Raw genomic sequence first — 6,075 nt, 5'->3', positions numbered from 1 at the left:
CCCTGCCCCCACCTCCTTGCAACCCCCTCCCTGCCCCCGCCGCCCCCCACCCCCCCATACTGCTGCCCGAGTTTATTTCAGGAGCAGGGAGTCAGCTGGTCCCAGCTCCGGCCTCACGGCAAACCCACTACCTGCTGGACTTGTCACCCAAGCAGAGGGAAGGAAAATTAAAACCACGGGTGTTTCCAAGAGTCCAGCTGCCGTTCCTGACTGCAGCCTCCCCTGGTGGGGGCCCGGCAGAAATGTGTGCTCCCCCTCTTTCACACGCGGGCCCCCCAGGGGAGCCCAAGGTGGAGCAGCCCCGAAACACGCACTGTGCTCCGAGCACCAGCCAGCTGGCGGGGCATCGGGGCCGGCACCGCGCCAGGGAACCCAAGCGCCGCTCTGCTCCGGGAAGCACCGCTGAGGGCCGGCCCCGGAGCTGCCCTGGAGGCCTCCCACACACGTGTGCACATGCGTGTGCACGCGTGACGGGGCCCTCTCTGCGGCTGCCTGCTGGCCTGGACTCACGCCCCTGCCGTTGTGCCAGCGCTGTGCTGAGTCCAGGTCTGGCCCCACGGCCGCCTGCGTTCCCAGACACCCACAGCCCCCAGCTGGGGCACAGCCCCCGAGGCCCGGCTCTCACCGTGGACATCTGAGCGCAGGGACCCGGGACGGCCCCGGGCTCACGCTGCACTCAGAGAAGAGGACGCGGTGAAGGCTGGTGGAGGGGAAGGTTGTCCTGGAGAAGGCGAGGAGCCCGCGCGTGGCCAGGTAGCGGGACGGGGGTGGCCAGCCAGACTGGCTTGAGGGAGGACATCTGGGTGGGGGCGGGGCTGCCGGCGCAGAGGCAGGAAAGGCCGGGGAGCGGAGGGTGCCCGCCGGGGAGTCCGGCCGAAGCCGTGCCCCTGGCCCCGGTCCCCGGCGGGCACCCAGAGAGACGGCCGGAACGGGCCAGCAATCGACAGCCAGACGCATAACCAGACCCGACTGCAGGGCCCTGCGGTCACGGGGGCGTCGGCCAGCTCCGGCCAGGGCCCACGACCAGCCCACACATAGGCTCCTTTTCAAGGTGCCCGAGCCCGAGGCTGGCAGGCTGGCCATCGGCCCCTCCTGCCTCTGAGCCCCGACGGCACACCACGAGTACTCAAGGCCACCTGCTGCACAGGCTGAGCTCGGGGCAGACGCCGTGGCTGTGACATGCAGAGGGACAAGAAGTAAGTGCGGAGGCTCCCCAGCTCTGACCCGCCGGCCAGAGGCCCGGGCTCTGAGCACCCACAGCCCCTCCCTGAGGTCTGCTCGCAGACAACATGCACCAACCCTCCCGTCTTACCACAGGCTTCTCGTTTCCTGAGCAGGAGGAAGGAGAAACCTTTGCCCACCCCCGGGGCTGCTCTGGCCAGACCCCAGGGTGCGGTCAGAAGCCCAGCGGGGTCCTGAGCAGCAGGGGGAGCCGGGAGTGGAGGCCCAGCCCAGGCCCGCCTCCCAGAGATACCCGGAGAGGAGCCAGGGAGGGTGGGGAAGGTGAGGCCACCGTTCCAAAGGGAGGGACAGAGACAAGGGGCAGAATCCAACCGGGAGCCGAGGCACTGGGTGGGGGGGGTGGGGGGGTGGAGCAGGGGCCTTCGGGATGAGCAGAAGCTGCAGGGAAGGGAGCCGGATGGGGTGAGGGGTGAAACAGAGGGCAAGGCCCCTGCCCCCGCCAGGAGCAAGGCTGGGAGGGGTCTCTGTCTCCTCTCTCACCTTCCCCGGCTGAGCCTCGGGCCCCACAAGCTCCACATCGCTGCCAAGGGTCCAGCCTTCAGCAAGGGGCCCTGGACTACAGTGATTCCAGGTGACAGTGGTGGCCCCATGCAGCAGGCTCCCAGCTCAGTGGCGGAAGCTTCTAGGGTGAGGGCAAGATGTGGCCTGATTCGTGCTGTGCGCTCCCCCCAGTCCTCCCGGTCCAGGGGCATTCTCCACCCCTGCCCCCAGCAGTTGCCTTGGCCGGGCAGGGACCCCGGGCATGTTGGAGTTCATGGTTAGCATGTGTCGGCCTCCTCCTGCTGAGTCCCGAGTGTGAGGACCGTGGCCTCCAAGGGTCCTAGGCCTCCCCATGGCTGTGCTAAGTCGGGGATCTGAACCTGGCCGTTCCCACCTCAGCCTAAACCCACAGGCCGCACCGCTGGCCTCGGTACCGGGGCTCACTCTTGAGGCTGCCCGTGCCCACGTCTCTGCCCTGGACCACGGGGTCGGACAGGCCTGCGGGCCCGGCTATGGTCTTCTGGTCGCTGGCGGGCTCCGCATGCCGACGGCAAGGCTATCTATGGTTCTTCCTGCCCTGGCCCTGAACCCAGGGTGCTCCCGCCAGCACCCGCTCACTAGAAGAGCAAACGCGCCGGAGTCGAGGAGACCTCGCCACAGACGCCTCGATGGGACGCTGCCGTCCGGCCTGGAAGCCTCTCAGCTCCCAGTCGGCCCGGGGTCTGTCCCCCGCGGGAACTAGGCAGGACCTTGGTGGCCAGCCTCTCTGGCCCCCGTCTCCACATCTGTACAGCAGGTCACCCGACAGATGCTGGCCGAGCACCCGCCATGGGCCGGGCACTGCCAGCCTGGACGGCCCCGGAGGAGCCGGCCGGCCAGGGGAGACAGCCAGGGGCCCCCAGATGTCGCCGCAGGCCTCGTCTCCCGCTCCCCGCACTCGCTGGCCGTGTGACCCCAGATGTACTGCTGAACCTCTGGGCCTCCTGCTGCATTTTATCACACGGGCCCTGGGCGGCCCTGAGCCCTGAGCAGCAGCACAGCGGGCCTGGCGTGCGGCATGGGCTGGAGCAGGCAAGGCGGCCTCCCTGAGGCGGGCGTGAGGGTCCTGCCCCACCCACCCCCGTTCTGCTCGGTGAGAACAGGATCGCCCCGGGAGATGCAGGGGTCCTCACGATGCTAGGGGTCCCTAGACACTCTCTGTGGTGGCGGGTGCGGGGTTCCTGCCACCGGAGGGGCCGAGTATGACCCCAGCCGGGGCTCAGAGAAGGCCCCCATGAAGGCCCTACGGAAGTGCGGTCAGGCCCCACCTGGGCACCACGACCAGGGCTCCTGGCAGCCCCCTTACCCCACCCCCCCCAGGACAGCACAGCTGGCCCCAGTCAGCCCACGGCCCTCCCAGCCCCGCAGGCTCCTAACCCAGGCCTGTCACTTCCCACATTCCTGCCTCTCCCTGGGGACGGTGAGAACCAGCGGGGCCAGTGGAGGCCAGGCCAGGCAGAGTGGGAGTGACAGAGAGGCACTTGTCTGGCTGTGTCTCCCGGCTGCTTCCCAGGATGGAGACAGGCCCGGAGCCGCGGCCACGGCGAGGGGGGCGAGGGAGGGCGGGCACGGCCTGCGGAGAGCAGGTGCTCTGTGCCCCCACCATCCAGAGCACACAGCCTTACGGCAGGTCCCCATCGTGTCCCTGAGGGACACTAGAGCCATCTGCTCAGTGTAGACGCCCCAGCTGGGCCCAGGGGGCTGAGATGCAGGGACGCCGTTAGCGTCTCAAGTCCTGGGGCCCCCAGGGCTCCTCAGTCACTCTGATGGGGATCCCAGCTCTGCCTGCCTTCCCCCTGCCCCGAGAAGGCACATCCAGGCCCCCAGGACGGAGCCAGGTGTCTCCCCCCGAGGAAGCCTGCTCCCTGCCCAGCCCCGCCCCCCAGCTGTGACCACTGCCCCTTCCCCAGGGCCCCCCTCATCTCCTGGAAGGCGGGCGGTCAGGGGGCGGGGACAGTGAGCAGGGTCGCCCACCGAGGGAAAGCGGGCCTGCAGGCCTCACGCTCCCCCCACAGAGACACTCTGACTCTCTCCGAACAGCAGCATCCATCTTCCCAGGGCGTGGGACCGAGACCCCTGATCCCGTGTTACAGTGTCCCTGGGGCCTTCTGGCCACACCATCCGGCCTGGCGTGAGGCCTGGACACATCTCCAGACAGGGCACTACAAACCAGGTGCCCAAGCAGCCAGCCGTGGGTGGGGCGGGGCCTGGGGCAGGCACGGAGACCTGCCAGAGGGTCCTGGGACCCTCCCAGTGGCCTCGGTGTCGCCTCCCTAGTTCCCTGGACCTGGTCCCCAGGACCTTGGTGAACAGAGGGCCGTGAGGGTGGAGAAGACGCAAGTGGAGGCCAGGCAGGGGGCAGCTTCAGGCCAGCTTGGAGCGGCCCTTGTCTCCACCCCTGGCCCCCCAGGGAGCTGGCTGGGGCGGGAGGCCTACAGGGGCGCCGGCCCAGGGGCTGGAGGCGCTTCCCCGGGGCCTCTCCAGTTCCCTGAGACCGCGAGTTCTTTCAGTCCCACTTTCTGGATAAAGAGACTGAGGTTCAGAGTCATCCCAGGTGCTAAGCTGAGGCTCATCCTGGGCCTGGAGTGGCCTCCCCAGAGGGGCTGCCACAGAGAGCCAGGACCGTGGACAGGAGCTCGGGGCCCATGGGCTGCCGGGGCAGGGGTTTTACAGGGGAGCCCACACTCCTCCCCAGGAGAAGCCCATCAGCCCACAGGTCTGGGGGTACGGCCGACACACGCCAGAGGTCGTGCCCTGGGATGTGAGAAAACTGGCAACCTCACCTTGGAAGTGCACCTGCTCCCGCCTCCCGGCCTCCCGGCCTCCCGGCCTCCCCGCCTCGCAGCCTCATGGATCGCACGGCTCCTGCTCCAGGACGGTGTCCCAGAACATGACGAGCACACGGGCCTGGCGACGCTCCCGGGGCGCCGGCCCAGCCGCCTTGCAGCCAGGCTCCCGAGCCAGTGCTCAGGGTTTTATAGAGTCGATCCATCACTCTGAGCGGTTCCTGGGCTCACCCCACCGTCAACTCGGGGCGCACCACCCCACGTGTGAGCCAGCGCAGCCGCCCTTTCCTCAGCCATAACATCTTGATTTCCTGCCGGCTCTGCTCGCTCCGGCCGCCGGCCCCCCACCGGCCCTGCTCCCCGGCGCCCGGAGCCGCACTGTGGGAGGGGGCTGGGCCGGCTGGCAGGGGGACAGAGAAAACAGAGCCGGCTCTTGGCTCTTGGCGGAGCCCTCTCAGCCTCGCGGTGACTCGGAGCCCCAGCCATCCCAAACACGCAGGGCTGGGGTCTGCGAGCTCCCAGGGGCTCAGGCCAGGGAGGGGCCTGAGCGGGGGACAAAAGGCCAGTGCTGTGGGATGTGGGGTCTGAGGCCAGCAGCCCAGCCTGCCGCCCCCCCATCATTTTGTCCACGGCGTTGCCCTCAGACGACTCTGCCAGGTGGCGGCAGCCGCTGCCTGAAGGGACCCTGCGGATTAAGGGATTCTACAGCTTCCCAAGGAACTTGGAGAGGCCGAGTGTGCAGACTCTGCGCTCTGCTAGCTCCGTGCAGGGCTCTGGCCAGTGGCTGCAATGCAAACTTGTCTTCCAGGACCTGTAGAGGCATCACTGGGTGCCCTTGGTCCCTGGGTCCCGGGTCAGCACCAGGAGCCCAGAGCATAGGTCAGAAGAGCTCCAGCTCTGGAGGAGCCCCAGCATCCACCCCCAGGGCCTCCTGGACGCTGACAAAGGGCTAGGACTGCTTGCCCAGCACCAGGGGTGGAGGATGGGAAGGGGCGGGGAGAGAGAGTCCAAGGCCCAGCCCCAACCCAGGACGCCACTGGGCTAGGGAGCCCCTCACAGTGGGGACCCTGATTCCATCTCACACTGTGCACAAGCCAACCCAAAAGGGGCAGGGGGCAGCCTTGGGAGGCCGGAGCCCCTGATGCAGAAGCCAAGGCCCAGACAGTCCAGGCCCACCCAGGTCAGGCGGCAGATGGGGTCTGGGACCAGGATCCTCGGCGGGCGCCTGGGGTGGTCGAAGCCCAGGAGAACCTCGGCGGAGACATGTGTGTCCTGCACGCAGGTATCTGTGGGGCGCACGGAGGCCACTCTGCCCCGGGCCTGGCAGCTCCAGGCCCCTGGATTCACTGAGGACACCAACACGTGCTCCCCGCTGAGAGGTACACAGGCCCTCAGTGGGGGAGGCAGTCTGTCCTGGTGGCACTGCCAGCTGGTCCCAGGCACAGGACCCCCTCCAGCCCTGGGCACTCACCCCCCCCAGGCACAGGATCCCCCCAGGCACAGGACCCCCCCCCAAGCACAGGACCCC

At 68.5% G+C, this 6,075-nt stretch overlaps 1 protein-coding gene and 1 long non-coding RNA gene across 2 annotated transcripts in view; one reads left to right on the top strand and one right to left on the bottom strand.

Moving 5' to 3' along the window:
- Positions 1-6,075, bottom strand: part of MEGF6 (multiple EGF like domains 6) — a 79,725-nt gene that overhangs the window by 36,031 nt on the left and 37,619 nt on the right. The window lies entirely within an intron of this gene.
- LOC115299592 overlaps positions 5,843-6,075 on the top strand; it is a 1,091-nt gene continuing 858 nt past the window's right edge. Inside the window, exon 1 of the long non-coding RNA XR_003912253.1 lies at positions 5,843-5,926. This is a non-coding gene — a long non-coding RNA (uncharacterized LOC115299592). The remainder of the gene's footprint in view (positions 5,927-6,075) is intronic.

This window comes from Suricata suricatta, chromosome 8 (assembly GCF_006229205.1).
Source record: "Suricata suricatta isolate VVHF042 chromosome 8, meerkat_22Aug2017_6uvM2_HiC, whole genome shotgun sequence".
NCBI classification, from domain to species: domain Eukaryota; kingdom Metazoa; phylum Chordata; class Mammalia; order Carnivora; family Herpestidae; genus Suricata; species Suricata suricatta.
This window is presented reverse-complemented; position numbering and strand designations above follow the sequence as displayed.